Source organism: Chiloscyllium plagiosum, unplaced genomic scaffold, assembly GCF_037043375.1.
Source record: "Chiloscyllium plagiosum isolate Xiang-an unplaced genomic scaffold, Cpla_swu_hap1 HiC_scaffold_10, whole genome shotgun sequence".
Lineage (NCBI taxonomy): Eukaryota > Metazoa > Chordata > Chondrichthyes > Orectolobiformes > Hemiscylliidae > Chiloscyllium > Chiloscyllium plagiosum.
This window is the reverse complement of record NW_028270148.1, coordinates 113,161,884-113,182,516: the sequence shown is the minus strand read 5'-3', so window position 1 is coordinate 113,182,516 and position 20,633 is coordinate 113,161,884. Positions and strand designations below refer to the sequence as shown.

The window sequence follows — 20,633 nt, the reverse complement described above, 5'->3', positions numbered from 1 at the left end:
GAGGTGGAGAAGTTGACATTTTGGGTATAACCCTTATGTCCCACTCCAGGACTTGTGCACAAAGATCTGGACTGTCGCTCCCGGTGCAGTAATGGGAGAGTGCCACACTGTCAGAGATGCTGCCATTTGGATGAATTTGCAAAATCCCAAAGGCACAACCTGCCAGCAGGTGACTCCTTGGCACTTCTTCGAAAGGGAGCTGGGGAATTCTCACCCTTTCTCATAGAAACATAGAAATAGGAGCAGGGGTAAGCCATTCGGCCCATTGAGCCTGCTCTCCCACTCGATAGGATCATGGCTGACCATCCAACTAAGTTTCCTGCGCCCACTTTCTCCCATGCTCTTTGATCCCTTCATGTACTAAGAGCTATATCTAACTCTTTCTTGAAAACATTCAATGTTTCGAACTCAATTGCTTTCTCTGGCAGAGAATGCTTGGCCAACATATTTCCTTCTCTATGTTCAAAGGGCGATATGGCCTACCCCTGCTTCTGATTTGTCTGCTTGTGTGAGTATTGTGGAGAGGAAATTATTGAGATCCTTAAAGTAACAAAGGAACTTTATTCACAGAGATGGTATACTTGCAGTATAAATACAACGGAGAGGTTGGAATCATCAGAGCAAGTAACAAAGGCACAGAATTGGGTTAGGTTGAAGTGGGGGTGGGGGGGGCAAGTGCTTAATTTTTTGGGACGTGTAATTTCACTTCTGGTTGAGATTGTTGGCATTTGGAGCAAGTGAAAGTTCTCTGCTGGTGTTGGAGAGGGCAGGGAAGAGGGCTGCTCTAAGTGGAAGATATGTCAGATTGCAGAAGGTAGGTCAGATAACAGGAACAAGAGATGTCAGTCACCATAGCCTCCTGGAGATTGCTTAATTGCCTTTGGGAGGCAGGCAGAAAACTTCCAGAGTGCTTCCCTCAAAGAGGATTTTTTAAAAATTACGTGTGTGTTGTGTGTGTATGTATAGGGAGTGGTGGTTGGGTGGAAGGGGGAGGTGAGGTTGACAGTGAGCGCAGACTGCACCATAAGGGGATGTGACAGGTTCAAAGAAAGACCTGGGTCTTTTTCTTTTCCATACGATTGTGAGTTAGGCTTGAATATAATAAAAGATTCTTTTGTTTCCGATAGGAAGCGTTGGGTGGGAGACGGAGGAGGGAGAAGTCACAACAAGCTATAAAAGATATGAAGTGACAGTAAAGCAGAGGGAAAATATCAAAGAACAGCAGGAGATACACAGTGCTATTATTCACAAAACCAAAGAGTCCCATTGTCTTGTTAACCATGCATAGCATTTTGAGCGAAATCTTCCAACTCGACTGGACCAGATTAATCAGAAACGGAGCTGAAAAGCACTTCAGAAATGCAGACAACGCAATTTGGATTCAGTGGAATCACAGATGGGTACAGAGTGAGGCCATTTAGCCCACTGTGTCTGCTGTGGTTCCCTGAAGGAGCAAACATGCTCATTGACAATTTGTCCTTCTCAATCAAATGCTGCGACTGTCACTTGCTCCCAAAGGGGCTGTATTATATCATTTCATTTGCACAGTGGTGGCGCTTCCATTTCTAAAGCACGCTAGGGGTTCCACAGGGACCTTTAATAAAGGTTACCTCATGCTGTACATGTGCCACTTACTGTCATAACACAGGCAGCCAAGACATTACCGATGAGTGATGGAGCAGCATATGTGTGAAGCAGTCGGATGATCTTTCATCCTGAGGCAGGCTGCTGCCTTCACAGAATGAAGTGAAACCAACACCTTAACGATAGAATGAGATATTTAAAGGTAGCCGGACACAATCGCGCAGGGGGTGGAGGTGGTGTTCAGCTTAGTCTGCGAGATGGGATGCGTGCAGTTCAGAATAACATTGACAGTGGAGAATTCAGTCCCTTTTCTGGCTGAGATGGACTTGCAATTGCCTCGTCACCCTGTCCCATTGGAAAAATCACATCGTAAACTGTGGTCCGATGACTCTTCAATAGGGGGAGCTGGTGCTATCATGGTGACATCGCCAGGAAAGGCCCAGATGGATGCTCGGAGGGTGTGGGTTTGAATCCCACCATGGCAATTCAAAAGTAATTAATTCATAATCTCGACACTGAAAGTTAGCCTCAGGAACTGACCTACAAAATGCTCAACAGTTGTTAAAAAACCTATTTGGTTCACTCAGTCCCTCAGAAAAGGAAATCTGCCATCCCTACCCTGTATGACCTACACGTAACTCCAGACCTGGTGGTTGACTTTAACTGCTCTCTGAAATGCCCTAGAATGCCACTCTGTTCCAAGGGCAATTAGGGATTGGCAACAAATATTGCCCTGGCTGGTGACAGGCACCAGAAGAAAAAAAACAATCAGGAATACCACCTGGAGGAAAAGAAAAACAACATGAATTTTCAAACTAAAGGTAATGTCGCATCAGTCCTACCAAACCATACGGCCCATCTCCCATTAGATAAAGAGAGAGAGGGGGACAACTGGTAATGGTTTAACCTAAGAGTCATCACACATCATGTGTGGGGGAAGGTTGAGAAGGACAATCCTAGTGGTAACCTCAGCCAACGCAGGAATCGAATGTTACTCTGTGTCATAAACCAGCCATCCAGTCAACTGAGCTAACCAGCCCCCAAGTTCCAGATGATCATCAAGCCAACAGCTCAGTTGTGACAGGTCAGGGGATTTTCAAAGGCAGTTATGACCTTGGAAGATCAGACCTTGGATTGGCGGGTTTCAGGGGGAAAAGAATATGATTGGAATCTGTGCGCGCATGGTCTGTGCATGGCTAATGGTCCCAGTTTATTCCAGCTTGTCCTGTTTTAAATGGATTGGCCTTGCTATATGGAAGGGCTCCTTATGAATATCCATTCAAGATTTGAACTCGCAAACTGACTCATCTCTGCCAAAAAGTCACACACATGATCACGTAGCAGTTGGTTAACCACTAATGGTCTTCTTCTGGTCCTGATTAATACGTTTGCATAGGCAGGAGTATCAAAGGTTATTGGGAGAGAAAGGAACAGGAATTCCGAACACAAACAAACCTTGGAGGATTTAGGAGCAGCTGAATGGTCCAGATAATTCATCACTCTGGCCTGGACAAAGGGTCACACTATGGTTTCATTTTGAGTAAGATGTTCGTATGGCAGTCGATTGAAACAAGGAGGGGACTTGTCACCGAGTGCAGCCCAAGGAGGGTTTGCAGGTTAATAACTGACTCAACTGACAGTTCATTCCACGGCCATCAAGCGTGGAGGAGCCAGAGCCTCGGTGCTCAGAGACGGGGGGGCAGGGGGGAACAAGCACATTGCATGCCACTAGAACTTCCAAAAAAAAAGGCACAGGTTGTATGCGACTATGAAGGAAAACGATAAGAATCCCGACATCTAAAGCTGCTGCCCGCCTCTCTCCAGGGCGAATGATGCCAAGTCCAGGGCAAAGCCTGGTTGTCAAATTCAGGAGAGAAGAGCTGTTTATGGGTAAAAGACCCTCCTGATGTTGAATGCTCCGAACTTTGAGGAGATGTGAAGTCTCTTTGGAAGAAGTAGGAATTGAAATAATGTTGCGAAAGAACAGTACTCTCCAAGCAAAACACCACTCATAGAATGCTAACTCCTCCACTCTATGCAACTTGGCAACATCGTGAAGATCAGGTGTAAGGTCCTGGTTTATAAAACGCGAATATCAGGAGCCAGTGATTCAGGGAATATTCTTTTTACCTTCTTCCTATCCTAACTTTAATGTACAAGGCAGCTCTTTGTAATTTTGTATAAATACATTGCTGTAATTGAAGTTGTTTGGACTCAGTAAAGCTCTGAATAATTAAACCCAGTCAATGGCAAACAATCACAAAATTGTTTTGTACATGACAAATGTAATGTTCAAAGCTACTTGAAGGTGTTTTAGAGGGTCAGCAAGATGGAGACAACAGAATAATCCACAGATATTAAATAATTAATTCTGCATGGTATGCTTTAATGGGTTAATGAGGGGGAATGGGTGCTGTTAACTCGAAAGCAAGGTAGTCATAATCCCACTGTCTCATTGGAGAGATGACTGGTGGCGGGTTTAATCTGATGGTGACCACATCTCAGGCGAGGGGAACAGGAGAGTCCTTCATGGTAATCTCAGCCAGTGTGGGAATCGAACCCATGATGATAGTATCATTCTGTGTCTCAAACCAGCTGGACCTCAAACATATGTAAATGTAAGCGTACACAAGGAAGGGAAGCCTTTGGTTTGTTTGTTGGATACAGTCCAACTCCAATGTTTGCTTTGTTTTTTTTTCTTCTTATGCTGTTGTACAGAACCAAACTGCTTCAGTAAGTATGTATTTTTTTTTAAGAATAAAGTATATTTTGAAATAAAAAAATCTCAAACTGACCATCCAAACAACTCATCTAACTTTTGCTTTTATTCATTCATGGGAAGAATGAATTTATTGCTTCATCCCAAGGACAATTAAGAGTCAACCACATACTGTGGGTCTGGAGTCACGTGTAGGCCAGACAGATTCCTTTCCCTCAAGGACTTTAATGAACCAGATGGGGTTTTACAGAAATTGACAATAGTTGCCATGACTTTTCTTAATTCGAATTTTATTTAATTCATATCTCACCATCAGCTATTGAATCTTACGACTGCAGTGTTTTAGCCTGGAATTCTAGATTACCTGCCCTGTGACATTGTCCACTGCTTCCCCTGAGTCAGGTAATCGTTTCCATTCTACACTTGCCTCTGTTGAGCAAGAACACATGGCTCTCTCACTACTTCCCTTCTTTGTTGTGGATTCCAAGGGCTGAGGACTCCCAGAACGGACTTCCAAAGTGAAAACTTTGGAACTGATGAATGAGAATGTTGAATTATGTCAGCAAAGGCTGATGCACAGACAGCACCTGAGAATCGCCGCTCATTTATACATCGTATAAACACTACACTAGTCCCTATGGAGTTGTTAGTGTGCAAAACCCTTGTGAATCTGTAAGGACCCATGAGTCCTTTCCAACCATTTCCATCATGACCCCATTTTGTGTTGAAAGTGGGGGGAAGGGGCTGAGCGATCTGTGATAACAGAGCTGGGAGTGAGCGTCAGGGTTGGGGTGTTGTTTAGTCCACAGAGTGTTTTGTTTTTAACTTAAAGTAGCTCCTCTCCAACTGGCTTTTGCCAGACAGCAATCAGGCCTCAAGGATTGATCAATTAGACCACGCTGACTCTCTAAAAACAAACAAAGGGGCCACGCAGCAGTTAACGTGGTAGGAGCTCCAGCTCAGAGCTCGTGCACCCCCCTCTGCCAAATGCTCTGAGGGTCGTGATCCCAAATTTGGGAAGTGGGAATCCTTGCCCACATTAAAACGCATCGCAAAGTCTCAATAGAGAAAGCCGGTCGTTTGACTGAGCTACTCCCTCAATCACTGGACCACCCTTTACTGTCTGATTGGTGGCCCTTTATGTTCTGGTCACTTCCTGATGGTGTGATATCACGTGGTCACCTTTGCTGATGAGTCCAGGCTTTATTTAGGAAAGAAAAAGTTACACCACAAAATAAGGCAATGTTTTACAGCCTCTGGTTGAACTGCAGGAAATGTTGTGGTGAATTTAACCACAGCAGGAAGGTCTTCCTCCTGTAATTCCTATCTGGGAGCCCTCCTCTCCCTCCACAAGTCTCTCCACAGCCTCAAGGAGAGAGTGGAACTGTTCTGATCTCCAGCTGTTCCACTTTGACCCAGCACATATGCAGAGCCTCAGGACAAGCAAACAGCTCTTTCACCGGAGCGATGTTCAGAGGTGATGTTGCTGCAGGGCAGACCAGCTGACAGGAATGTTAAGTGGACTCTCGGAGGTCAAGGTCCTGCTCCCGAAACTCTCACCGTCGCAGGGTGCATCCGGACGAAAAGAACAGGCCACAGAGCCATAGCCCCTGAAGTCAAACTGAAGAAGGCACATAGGGAGGATGGATACAGTTCCAGCTAAGGCCAGCTCAAGGATCCATCCATGCTAGTTAATCACAACTGAATCCAGAAAGGAACTCAGGAGAAATGTCTTTGCCCAGAGAGCAGCGAGAATGTGGAACTTGCTACCACAGAGAGTGATTGGATAGATGTTCATGAAGGGGAACTTAGATCAACACAGAATGGTCAGTTGTTACAGCACACAGGGAGGCCATTCTATCTGTCTTGTCTCTCCCTGAAAAGGTATTTCAACTAGTCTCACACTTACCCTATAGCTCTGCATTCTCTTTTCTTTGGTTTCACTTGCAACTGCCGTTGGAAAGCTCCAACTGTACTTGCCAGCACCACACACTCAGACGCTGTATCAACAGAACAACACCGCATGGAACAGAACAGAACAACATGTTGATGGGTGAAGTGAGATTGGGACAAAGCAGGATTGGGTGCAATATAAATGTCAACACAGACCAGTTGGGCCGAAAGACCTCTCATATTTCGTTGCGAATACTTTGTAAATACTTTGTGAACTAATAAAAATAATGACAAAAGGTTGACAGAATCCAAAACCTATCTATCTTCATGGCTAGTGCCATTTTATTCCTTTTATTCAATCTGCTCACCACCTCTCGCTCACTTACTGAGACACTCATTGAACCGTATCACATTAACACACGGCATGCTGCCATGTTAAAGCTGTGCTTGGAGGGGCTTCTTACACACAGCCTCCAAACATATGTTTCTCTTCTGGTGTTGGAGGCATTTGTCTGAGAAACAGCGACAGATCCAATTGGAAGGCAAGACAGTGAGTCACTCCCTCCATCTGCTGCAATGTGGTGTCACAATGGATGGTGTAGAAGAGATTTGGGGAGGCAGTTCTGGGTGAGCAGGGTACTGTGGGTGGAGCCAGTGAAGAAAGAACAGCAACACAAGCATAGCAGAACAGCCTCGAGGGGCTGAATGGCCTACTTGTGTTCCCAGGATGGTGCTATTACATGGGAGTGGTTGAGGTGAATGGGATTTAGCTTCTCAACTCCATCTGGAAGGGAGAAAGGATCAGATGTCTGGGTTGACAGGGTGATGGACGAATGAGTGGGGAATACAGGACTATCATAGAATCCCTACAATGAGGAAACAGGCCATCAGGCCCAACAGGTTCACACCTGCCCTCCAAAGAGTAACCCACCCAGACTCATTCCCCTACCCTATTACTCTACATTTACCCCTGACTAATGTACCAGACCTACACATTATGAATACTATAGGCAATTTAGAATGGCCAATTCACCTAGTCTGCACATCTTTGGATTGTGGGAGGAAACTGGAGCATCCGGAGGAAACCCACACAGACACAGGGAGAATGTGCAAGCTCCACACAGACAGTCACCCAGGGTGGAAACGAACCCGGGTCCCTGGCGCTGGGAGGCAGCGGTGCTCACCACAGAGCCACCATGTCACCCTATGTGGAGCATATACACCAAAATGGACAGCAAAGCTGAACTGCATATTTCAGTGCATTAATCTCGACATAAATAAATGCATGTAATGACTGGGGGCCCAGGTTCTGTCCTCGCTCTTCCCCAGCCGCTATGGAAGTTACAGCTCACAAAATACCACTGACTCAGCGCTATGGAAAGTGCAAAGTTTGGTATCAGCTACGGATTAATCCATTCCTAACGTTCAATGGTCATCATCAAAGCAATCTCCATTCTAAAACATTGAATGACTGACTACTTCAAGCAAAAAATAACTTTTTCAACATTCTGCCAATGTTGATACTGTTGGCGAGGTTAGTAGTTATTGTGCATTCAGAAAATGGTGGTGAGCTGCTCTCTTGAACCATGACGGTGCATCTGGTGTAGGTAGACCCATAGTGCTGTTAGGGAGGGAGTTTCAGGATTCTGTCCTGGCGACACTCAATGAATGTTGATACAGACCCTGATCAAGATGGCGTGCCCCTTTGAAGGGAACTTGGATGGAGTGGCATTTCCATGTGTCTCCTGCCCTTGTCCATCTGATTTTCAAGGTCAGCCTCGGTGAGTTGCTTCAGTGTATCCTGTGGATGGGGCACACTGCTGCTACTGACTATTGGTGTTCAATGAAGTCATTGCTTGTGGATGTGGTGCCAGTCAAGTGGGCTGCTTTGTTCTGGGTGGTGTTGAGTTTTCTGAGTCTTCTTTGAGTTGCATCCATCCAGGAGTATTCCATCACACTCCAGACTTGCGCCTTATGGACAGGCTTTGGGGAGTCAGGCGGTGAGTTACTCGGTCGCAGGCTCTGACCTGCTCTTGGAGCCACAGTGACTGGATTGATAAGGTGGCTGGCTGGTTTGGACTTGTTCTGTCTTTTGTCGATGGGACTTGTTGTCCATGTTTTGTAGCCTTCCTGAAACAATGTGGAGAGGTATTGGCTAATTCAGAAGTACACATCCTCAACACTATAGCTTTTTACTGCATCCAGCGCACTCAGCATCTCCTACTGTCATGTGAAATGGATCAAATTGTGTGAACACTGAGGGGCCGGTTTAAAGAGGGGTGTAAATATAAGCCTGTAGGAAGGGTTGCAAGCCAATCTTGTGCTTAACTCTAAAAATGCCCTCTTTGGTGAGACAAGCGGACACAGCCTGCCTCTAGTGGGCAGCTCTCAGAGTTGGAAAGGAGAGATAAAATAAAGCAGCAACATTTGAAGATGAATCAGCACAGCTACAGTTCCCTGACCCAATCTTAACAAGCTGTTACGACACACTGCTGTCTCTTCAAACAATCTGGCCCCCAAATTCAGGAAAGGCCTGGGGGTGACCCGTCAGATTGGTCAGGAATCCCAACCACCTGGAGTCAGAGTCACAGCGACGTCAGAGGTTTGAGGTGATGACATTTCGAATTAGGAGCCTCAGAGGTCAATCCACTCTATTCAGAATCAGCGAGGTGTCACAGTGCAGATTGAGACCAGTCAGCCCATCGTGTCTGCTCCCGCTCTCCGAACAAGCATCATGACTTTTCCCACCCTTTGTTCTAGTTAAATAATCATTTAATGCCCTCTTGAAAGCCTTAGTTGAACCTACTCGGAGGAAGTGAGAACTGCAGATGCTGGAGAGTCAGGACCGAAAAGAGTGGTGCTGGAAAAGCACAACTGGTCAGAAAGCATCCGAGGAGCCGGAGAACCGACGTTTCGAGCATTCCTGATGAAGAGCTTATGCTCAAAACATTGATTTTCCTGCTCCTCAGATGCTGCCTGACCTGTTGTGCTTTTCCAGCACCACACTTTTTGACACAGTTGAGCCTACCTCCACCATACCTCAAGTGCATTCCAGACCCAAGCTGTTCGTCATGTTCATTACTTTTCTTTCTCAATCTGTATTTCCTCCTTTAATCTCCGACTCTTCTGGATTCTTTTACAAGTGAGAACTGTTTCTCCTGATCCATTATGTCCAGACTCCTTATGATTTTGAAAACTTCCATCAATTCTTCTCTAAACATTCTATTCCCCCAGGGGGAACAGCCCCACATTCTCCAATATAAAAACCAGGAGGCACAGCCTCAAAATAAGGAGGAGTCCATTTCGGGCTGAGCTGAGGAGGAACTTCTTCACCCAAAGGGTTGTGAATGTGTGGAATTCCCTGCCCAGGGAAGCAGTTGAGGCGACCTCATTGAATGTTTCTAAGGCAAAAATAAATGGACTTTTGAACAGTAAAGGAATGAAGGGTTATGGTGAGAGGGCGGGTAAGTGGAGCTGAGGCCATGAAAAGATCAGCCATGATCTTATTGAGTGGTGGAGGCTCGATGGGCCAGACCGCCTACTCCTGTGCTTTAATACTCTTATGATCTATCCTCGTGAATGAAGTTTCTCATCCCTGGACCTATTCTCGCAAATAATCTATGGAATCTATGGAATTCATTGCCAGAGAAGGCTGTGGAGGCCAGGTCATTGTGTTTATTGAAGACTGAGATAGATAAGTTCTAGACTGTCCAAGGGATGAAGGGTTACAGGGAGAAAGGGGAGAATGGAGTTGAGAAATGTATCATTCCTGATGAAGGGCTTATCTCCAAAATGTCAATTCTCCTGCTCTTTGAATGCTGCCTGACCAGCTGTGCTTTTCCAGCACCACTCTCTCAACTTCAGCCATGATTGAATGGCGGAGCAGAATCGATGGGCTGAATGGCCTAATTTCTGCTCCTATGTCTTGTGGTCTAAACAGCTTCTGCACTCTCTCCAATGTGTTCACATCCTTCCCATAGTGTGGTGCCCGAACTGGATACAATACTCCAGCTGAGGTCTAACCAGTGTCTTACACAGGTTCTGAAAGACCTCCCTGCTCCTGTACTCTGTAACCTTATTAATAAAGCCTAAGATATTGTAGGCTTTGTTTACTGCTCTTTCCATCTGTCATGCAAACATAAGAAGTAGACCATTCGGCCCCTCAAGCCTGCTCTGTCATTCAGTAAGATCATGGCTGATCTGGTTATACTTCAGATTCCACATTCCCATCCCCCTTTGAGAACCTTTGACCCTCCGTCTAACAAGAATCTATCTAGCTTTACCTTAAGATTATTCAACGATCCCATTTTCACTGCTTTCTGAGGCAGAGAATTCCGAAGTCTCACAACCCTCAACAGCAAAAAGATTCTCCTTATGTCTGTCTTGAGAGAGAGCGATCTCGAATTTTAAATCAATGTCTCTTACATCCACAACAGGAAACATCCTTTACACGTCCACCTTGTCAAGACCATTCAGGGACATACCCACTTCCATCACGTTAGCCCTGACTCTCCTAAACCCCAGTGAAATCAAACCCATTCTGTCCAATGCTTTCATTGAGCATTCAGGCAATGCTCCGGGGACCCAGGTTCGAATCCCGCCATGGCAGATGGTGGAATTTGAATTCCATAATAAAAGAAAATAAATCTGGAATTAAGAATCTAATGATGACTGTGAACCTATTGTCAGAAAAACCCATCTGATTCATTGCTGTCTTTTACCTGGTCTGGCCTACATGTGACTCCAGACCCATTGCAATGTGGTTGACTCTTAACGTCCCTCTGGGCAATTAGGGATGAGCAATAAATGCTTGCCTAGCCAGTGATGCCCTCACCCAGTGAATTAATAAACAAACGGTCACCCATCCCAACTTAGTAAACCTCCTCTGACCGCCTGCAAAGCATTTACATCCTCAGTTAAATAAGGAGAATAAAACCTGAATACAATATAGAAGATGTAGTCTCATCAATTTTCTTCAATTGAAACATAACATCCTTGAAGCATTTTTTTTTTAATAACTGGCACCTATGGGACCAGCACTCTGCTGGTTGATCAAATATTCTGAGTAATCGAGAGGTGATCCCTGACCAAGCGAAGCTAACAGACATCACTATCTCTCAAAAGATTTATATAACAACATGGACACACCTCCTAAAATCAATGTAAAACACACACGCTAAGTAAATGAAATGAAATGCAAGTGATATACACATCTCTGTTGTACTTTGGCACATATTCAGGTACTGTATACACCTGTACTGGTTGATTAAGATGCCGGTTAAAACATAGGTTGCTGTACTGTATCATGTTCAAGTGCTCTTGTAACAAAGGATAACATCTCACTCGCCTTCTGAAGGTCATGCTGTACCTGTGTTCTAACTTTATTGTGACTCATACACCAAAACACCTAAATCCCTCGCAAATCTGCTGACTTTGTTTTAACAACAACTTGCGTTTGGGTGGTGCCTTTAATACAGTAAAAAAAACCTCATCCATGGAGAGGCCATCAGTCTCAAATTTGACGTCAATAATAGGTAGCCTAACAGATGACCAGAGACTTGGTTAATGAGGGAGACGTACAAAGGAATGTATTAAAGGAAAAGAGAGGGAGAAAGAGAGAGAGAGAGAGAGAGGGAGAGGTGGGGGAGTGAGAGAGGTGGGGGAGAGAGAGAGAAAGAGGTGGGGGAGAGAGAGAAAGAGGTGAGGGAGAGAGAGAGGTGGGGGAGAGAGAGCGGTGTGGGGGGAGAGAGAGAGAGGTGGGGGAGGGAGAGAGAGAGAGGGGGGAGAGAGAGAGGTGGGGGAGAGAGAGAGAGAGGGAGAGAGAGAGAGGTGGGAGGAGAAAGAGAGGTGGGAGGAGAGAGAGAGAGAGAGAGAGGTGGGGGAGAGAGAGAGACAGAGAGAGAGAGGGACAGAAAGGGTTGGAGAAGGAATTCAAGAGCTCAAGGGCCTGGTGTTTGGAGGAATACAGCTGCCTGTGAAGATGTACAAGACGCACAAATACCAGTGGGCACAATGTTTGAGCACCATTGCTGTCTCTGCCAGGGGAACCCAACCGCATGTCCCCATTCAACTTGATTTGACAATGGGGAATTGTTTCTTTTCGAATCTGAAGGGCAATTGTCAACTTTTACAATTCCTGGGGACTCTGAACCAGAGCAGAGGCTACTGGGATCCTAGCTTTTCAAGTGAATTACAATCCATTCTGTCTCTGTACTTCAGGTTTGCAGCTAAGGCAAATATTGATTCAGCAGAAACCTTATGAGAAACTGTATCAACATTAGCTGGGGACAAATAAAACTCAGTTCAAAGTAAACTTGGGACCTGGTTGGGACTCCATGCATGACTCAGGTTAATAATCCTGATAGGAGGGCAGGCGAAAATAATCTGCGTACATTTGCTCAGAGAGTCGGTGCTCCGAATGGGCTGCTTAATGTAGTCTGAATTGGGCACAAGCAAACCCATTGCAGGGCAGAAGCTGCACTGTGTGAAAATCTATGATACCAGTTCAATCCATCTGAAAAAACTCCTGAGAGTAATAATCAGTTGAAAGCATCTACTTGGGCGGCAAAACCCCAGCTGGATCGATCACTGATTTAGAATTTTTTTTGTTGAAACACAAAGCAGCAGCTGAGGGTTGCTAATCTGGGAGCTCTGATTTCTGAACTCCGATAAAGCCCCGACTACAGGGCAGCAGCTCTGAGCCCTGACAAGAAATGTCACCGACTGTGCGCTACGATTGCTGGGTTCAGCACATCCAAGTTCAAAAGCAGGGTTAGTCTCGCTGCAGTTCATCTCCCAGAGAGGCTGAAGGTCTCCTCTGTACTCATTAGCAATCAGAAATTCACAGCATTTGCCAACGATAACACCTCGCACATCATTGCCTCGGCCTTCAGGCTGACAATCTGCTCCAGAACAGACAGCTACTTTTCCACGCCAAATGCAGTTTTGTTTGACACTGAACCTTTCCCGCTTATTTCCTCGTACAAACACAACCAGAGAGCAAGTTCACAAGGGGATGCTTACACATTCTGCAAACCAATAGTGCCCAACACATGAGAATCACAGCAGAAAACAAGTAATCGCCTCACTTCTTAAAACACTTTGGGCAAGGTGTGAACACATCGGCAGAAGTAGTACAATTCCTTTTATGGTGTCCAGCACATTTCCAACTTCCAAACGTGGTTTTTTTTCCTGGCTGTAAATTTAATTTGCCGACAATCATTGCCTCAACAAAACTCAATCTCCAACTCTGTCGAAATTCTCTGTAATAGTCAATTGTATTTTATCATAGTGAGCGTTTATTGCATCTCAACTGGGTACAAGTCAAAAGATTCAACAGAAAGAGTAGCTGAGTATTCAACGACAACAGGAATGTTCTTTTATTTGATTAAACATTAATGGAATTAATTGAAATGAACCCATTTGAGCCTCATGACAACCCTGCCTCCGTCCTCCTAAACCCAGTCTGGTTTAATCTTACTGAATCCCTCAGCAGAATGCTAACTGCCTGGCTCCATCTGCCCCAAAGGTAAGGTCAAAGCTCTTTGGAGATGTTTGATGCATGATACTGTCTAAACTTGCTTACATTAAACAAACCACTTGGTCAGGGCCAGAATCTCGATGGATAGCCAGCACAGCTGTGCTTAAGTAAAAAGGTCCAGACAAAACAGGAAGAAATGCAAAAAGGTGTACTGAAACCATCAAACCAGCTCCCACACCACCTCCCCCCCCAAACATCTGAGGCTTAACAATCCAGAAAAAAGTGACTGTAAGTAACTCTCAGTCTTCCATCACACCAAGTACTCAGTGAACACTCTGGTGATCAATAAGCATGTTCCGTTTATGATCCCATCATTTTCTATTCTGATACTAACATATTGCCAAGCATCCAGGTTAATTTCTTCCAGGCCAAATGCAAAAGAAAAGGAAAATGGAAAATTGCTTCCAGCACCTGTCAGAAAATTAGCAATAACATACAGTCCAAATACTGGTACACCAAAATATCCAGTCATAAATAGTCGGAGTTTCTGAATGGGAAATTCACTCGCATTTACTGTGAGCGTCAAGTTCAAACTTGGACCTCCAGTTATGGACTTCCTCAGTTGTAAGGAAGGTTCTCTGGACCCGGGATGTTAACTCTGATTTCTCTCAACAGAAGTTGCTAGACCTGCTGAGCTTTTCCAGCAATTTCTGTTTCTGCTTCCTGTGATGGTGCTGTCGAATTTGACCCCACAATGAGTTTTTACTGAAATTTGTGCCATCATTAACACTGCCTATCTCCACATGTGTAATGCTGTCTGACTTCAGTTTCTCTGTTGTTGCAACCATCATCGTCAGTCACTCCAGACTTGGCTATGCCGACACTCATCCTGAAGAGGAGTCATATTGGACTCCAAACGCTCATTCAGTCTCTCCAGGACTCTCTATTTCTATTTCTGATTTCCAGTGCCCAGAGCATTTTGCTTTTATTCCAATGCTCACAGAGCCGGCCTCCTGCATGCTAACCTCTGTTACCTTGAGGTCTTTCAAACTCTGCTGTTCATGTCTCAATTCGCATCAAGTTCTGTTCCACTGTTAACTTGCAGTTAGAAGCTATGTCTTAATTTTTAAATCCCCAATCCTTGGTTTCAAACCCTGCCACCTCTTTACCCCTCCCAATCTCTGGAATCTCCTCCAGTCCTATGACCCACCAAGGTCTCGGAATTCCCTGAATCCTGGCCTTTCCTGCCACCCCAGTTTTAATTGTTCCTCCGTCGGCCCTTGGTTACTGAAGCCTCCACCTCTGGCAAACCCTTCCCTAGGTCGCTCTGCCTGACCAACGGCCTTTCCCCATTTAAACCTACCTCCTGGACCAAAGTTTTGGTCTATTAAAGACTGTGATGAGGAGAGTCATGCCTGTTTTTTGTACTCTCTCCCTCAAGAGGCAGTGAAAGTTGAGTCTGAATACTTTCAAGGAGGAGGTAGGTATTCCTGGTAAGCCAGAGGGTACAAAGTTATCAGAAGTCATCAGAAATGCAACACTGAGATTACGATCAGATCTAATTAAATAGCAAAGCCCTCTAAAGGGGCTGAATGGTCTAATTCTGCCCCATGTTGATACATTCCCATGTATATCGCCTTGTGGCTCCACATCACTGCGCTCCTGTGCAGTGCCTTGATGTTTCATGGCCTTGGGGCAACTACATAAACACAAGTTGCTGTTGTTGGTCGCTCCATAGGGGTTTTTCAGGGAGGATTAAGTGGGATTTAGATTCCTTTTAGCTCAAGTTTCAAGACAGCATTTCTCGCTGTTTGTTTGTAAAGTAATATTGCTTATTGATAGAGACTCTGTGAAAAGACATCTAAACGTCTATGATTGAGTACAACCTCAGAGCATGGAGGTGTCTGCATTAGGTGGCATGTCCCTCACTAACAAATAAAGCCTTTTGAAATGTACAGCAAACAAATGGAGACTCCATTGCCTTGTGAAATATGAAATATTTCTGAAAGACAATGTCCTTTTCTCATGGTCTACCACAGATGTTCCAACTGTCAGATACTAAACCCACTAAGTGTTCTTTAGATGTTTGACACAATTGCCTGTGTGCATTTAAAAATAATAATTCCATTAAAAACACCCCCGCCTTGCCAATCTTAGTAGGAAGAAAGGAAACCGGTGACAGCAAACACAGTAGAATCTGCCCATGGTATGTTCAATAAAACTGCAGATAGTCACAGGAAGATAAGCATGTCATTATTTTACAACTAGCGTGTTGCAGAGAAAGGTCACATTTCTCTGAAAAAGACATTTCTAAAGGATTTTATTCTTCCTGGAGCTCACTGAGTTTTGAGATCTCCGTTCACCCCTCTGTTGTCATTCTCTTCAGTCATCCCAAGAGGTCAGTTCTCATTTTTTAATTTTGGTGTTTGGGCTCTTTGTAGCTTCTTCTTATTTTTTCTAGTTCCCTCTGCCATTCTTTTTGATGTTCTGTCTCGATGTAAAACGGCAAATGCAAACGAGCCTCGCCAACAGACCCCAGCGATGTCAGAAACATTATGAAACTCTTCTGAGGTAATCTGAGTCAGGACTTGCTGACAGAGTTCTGCTTGCTTTCATTATTTGTGTGGTTTAGTTGAATAACGGTTAAACTCTGTATTTACATTTCTGAAGTATACGGGAGGGCCACCGAACTCTGGGAGGCGGTTCCACACAAAGAAGAAAAGCTCTCCGACTTCACAAAGTGTGATTCAAATCTCAGCTCATACTGATTACCAAGGCAACTGTGATAAACATGGAGACCTTAACTTTCTTCTAGTCATTCACAGGATGAGGGTGTCACTGGCTGGGCCAGCATTTATTGCCCATCCCTAATTGCCCAGAAGGCAGTTAAGAGTCAACTACATTGCTGTGGGTCTGGAGTCACATGTAAACCAGATCAGGTAAGTATAGCCGTTTCCTTCCCTAAAGGCCATTAGTGAACCAGATGGATTTTGCCGACAATCGGCAATGGATTCATGATCACCATTAGATTCTTAATTCCAGATTTTTTTTTATTGAATTCCAATTCCACTATCTGCCCTGGTACAATGTGAGCTCAGTTCCCCCAGAATGTTACCTGGCTGAATGGAGAGAATCATACTATCCTACATGATAGAGGCACAGTGGGCCTCCTTCAGCACTGTTAAAAAGTCTGTGATTTGTGAGAACATAAGAGCTAGAAGCAGGAGTAGGCCATTCAGCCCCTCCAGCCTGCTCCACCATTCCATATGATCGCGGCTAATCTCGGCCTCAATTTCCTGCCTGTTCTTCAAGCCATTACTATTTAAAACTCTGTCTACCTCCTCCCTAAATTTAGTCAACGTCCCATCATCCAAAGCAGGAGAAACTGAGAAACATTCCTGATGAAGGGCTTATGCCTGGAATGTCGACTCTCCTGCTCTTCGGATGCTGCCCGACCTGCTGTGCTTTTCCAGCGCCACACGTTTCGACAGCATCCAAAGCACTTTGGGCGAGTGAACTCCATGGATTCATGACTGTTTGAGAGAAGTAACTTCTCCTCATCTCTGTTTCAAATCTGCCCACCCTCTTTATCCTAAAACTATGACCTCTCATTTTAAAATGCCCCACAAGGAAACACCCTTTCTTCGTCAATCCCCTTTAGAAACTTCTCTACCTCTATAAGACTGCCTTTCACTTTTCTAAAGTCGAAACAGTATTGGCCTAAACTGCTTGATTTTACATCATAACACAGATCCTTCATCTCTGGAATGAACTTAGTGAATCTCCTCTGAACTGTCTCCCATACAACTACATCCAATAACATAAGCGGATCAAAAGTGTACACAAAACTCCAGGTGTGGTCTCATTAATGCCATGTACAGTTGCAACATTTCCCTACCTTGATACTAGATTCCTTTAGTAACAAATGCTAAATTTAGTCACTGGCGACACCTTAACCTGCTGTGTGCTCCTCCAGTTCTGGCCACTGCTATGTTGAAAAGGCAGTTGAGATCTGAAAGGGTTAATGGAGAAAGTTTCCGCCCATCAGGAGAGAATGGATTATCCCTGGATAGAGCTCAGCAGGAGCCGCTGGGGCTCTGTGATTAGTTACCAGTTCTTTGAGAGAGTTTCGGCAGCATTAACGTGTTTGTATTCTGGCGTTGAGCCTGATGTCTTGCAACTGACAATACTGTATCTCAAACCTAACGTAAGCAGCTGATGAGTAATACATAATGAACAGGGTCTGTTTAGCAAGAATGATCTTGTCTTTCGCCAGACATTAAGTGGTCCCTTTCACCACATGGCATCATAAGGTAGATGGAAACAACAGTAAGGAGTAGTGCCAAACATACACGATCATGTATGCTCTAATTTATTCACACCTCAAGATCTGAAATTCCTTTCTTAAACATTGGCGCTTCTCTTTTCCCCCTCCTTTAAAGAATTTCTGATAGCCTACCTCTTCAGATCATCCATCTTAGAATCCCTACAGTGGAAGCCCACACCGACCCACCCCTATAATCCCAAATGTCCTCTCGTTAATCCACCTAACCTGCCCAATCCTTAACACTATGGGCAATTTAGCACGGCCAATCCACCTAACCTGCACATCTTTGGATTGTGGGAGGAAACTGGAGCACCCGGAGGAAACCCACACAGACACGGGGAGAATGTGCAAACTCCACACAGACAGCCGCCCGAGGCTGGAATCAAATTCAGATCCTTGGCGCACTGAGGTAACAGTGCTAACCACCCCTTGGCTAAACTGTTCTTAGGTCTGTCAAATTTGGGTTGTTAATTCCTCCTGTGAAGTGTCTTGGGACATTTGACTACATTAAAGGTAATAAATTCAAGTTTCTGTTTTTCATGCAACCATTACAGCACAGAAAGAGGCCATCTGGCCCATTGAGTCTGTGCTGACTCTCTGCATGGTTTCTTTAAGAAGGGGGAACAAAATTTAAGTTAGATTGGCAGTCCGTCACTATAAGGCTACAAAACTTGATCTCAATTATCTTTATCACTGGCTTTGCACCAGACATTTTGTATGTAGTATTCGCCAAGTAATTTATTGAAAGAAGGGCAGCTACCTAAATATGTAAAGACAGATTGCTTGGGTTATGAAGCAAATAAAAACAAATAGTTGGAGAAACTCAGCAGACCTAGCAGCATCTGCAGAGAGAGAAAATAGCATTACATTTCCAATCCAGTGACCTTACTTCAAAACTCTTGTTCTATTCTGAAGAAGAGTCGGTGTGCTCAAAATGTTAACTCTGTTTCTCTCTCCACAAATGCTGCCAGACCTGCTGAGTTTCTCCAGCAATTTCAATCCTGTTTGTTTCAGATGTCTGGCATTCGCAGTTCTTTATTTTATATGAATCACCTGGTTCTAACCTCTCCCACAACAGGAAACAACTTTTCTGCATCTGTGCCGTGGAGGCCCTTAGAGATCTTATTTCTTTTTATTTTTCAGAGGAGAATTCCATCTTTATTTCATCACAAGTAACCTATCAACTTGCTTGTGGGGAAATGCTTCTAAATTTCACTCCTGAAAGGCTGTAATCTTTTGATAATGTTCCTGAGTCTTGGAGCTCTCCCACTCAATGTGTAGAAAATACATTTCCCTATCTACTTATCTATTAGCTTTCATGTCCAGAGACAAAGCCTTCCTTAATCTTCTAAATTGCAGAAATAGGACCCTAGTGTTTGAAAAACTTTAATAATTTAAAGTATTTTTTACCATTAACACATAACTTTGATTAGGCTGTGCACTCTTGTGGTGCAGAAGTCATCACAGAGTGTGAGGGATGGGGAGGCAATGGTCTAGTAGCATTATCACTCGACTATTAATCCAGATAACAAACTGAAAGAACTGCGGGTGCTGTAAAGCAGAGACAAAAACAGAAGCTGCAGAAAAAGCTCAGAAGGTCTGGCAGCACCTGTGAAGAGAAATCCAAGTTAATGTTTTGGGTCCAGCGATCCTTCCTCGGAACTATTAATCCAGAAACTCGGCTAAAGTTCTGAGGACCCAGGTTGGAATCCCACCATACCAGATGGTGGAATCTGAGTTTTTAAAAAAACTCTGGAATTAAGAGTCTAATGATGACCATGAAACCGTTGTTGATTGTTGGGAAAACCCACCTGGATCTCTGATGTCCTTCAGGAAAGGAAACTGCCTTCCTTACCAGGTCTGGCCTACATGTGACTCCAGACCCACAGCAAGATAGGTGACTCGCAATTGCCCTCTGAAGTCCCCTAGCGAGCCATTCAGTTGTATGAATTGCTACAAACTCCAAAGTTGTAGATTTACCTTCCAAATAATTGATGAAAATATCCAGCTGTGAATCGTGGTGGGTAAGTGAACAATTCCCTGGAAGAGAGGGCTCAACAACCACTCCTCTCCTCAACAATGCCAGAGCCCAGCACATCGCCTCAGAAGGGCAAAGCAATCTTCAGCCAGAAGTGCTGAGTGGATGATCCACCTTGGCCTACTCCCGAGGATCCCATTCTCACAGTTGCCAGACTGCAACCCAATTTGACTCACTTCACATGATATTAAGAAACGGCTGAGGGATTGGATACTCTAAAGGCTATGTGCTCTGACAACAATGTGCAGCAGTACTGAAGAGTTGTGCTTCAGAACTTTCCACACTCCTAGCTAAGCTGTTCCAGTACAGTGACAACCATGGCATCTACCCAACAATATGGAAAATTGCCCAGGTATGTCCTGTACACAAAATGCAGGACAAATCCAACCCAGCCAATTACCATCCTGTTGGTCTATGCTTGATCAAAGTGATGTAAAGGGTAAGCAACAGCTCTATCAGTGTAATTACTCAGAAATATCCTACTCATTGACACTCAGTTTGGGTTCCAACTAACTGCACTTAGGTCTTGACCTCATAAGAGTCTTGATACAAACCGAGACAAAGGAGCTGAACTCCAGAGATGACGTGAGTG

The 20,633-nt window shown here is 44.6% G+C and overlaps 1 protein-coding gene across 3 annotated transcripts in view; it reads right to left on the bottom strand.

Moving 5' to 3' along the window:
* macrod2 (mono-ADP ribosylhydrolase 2) overlaps positions 1-20,633 on the bottom strand; it is a 946,626-nt gene that overhangs the window by 117,244 nt on the left and 808,749 nt on the right. The window lies entirely within an intron of this gene.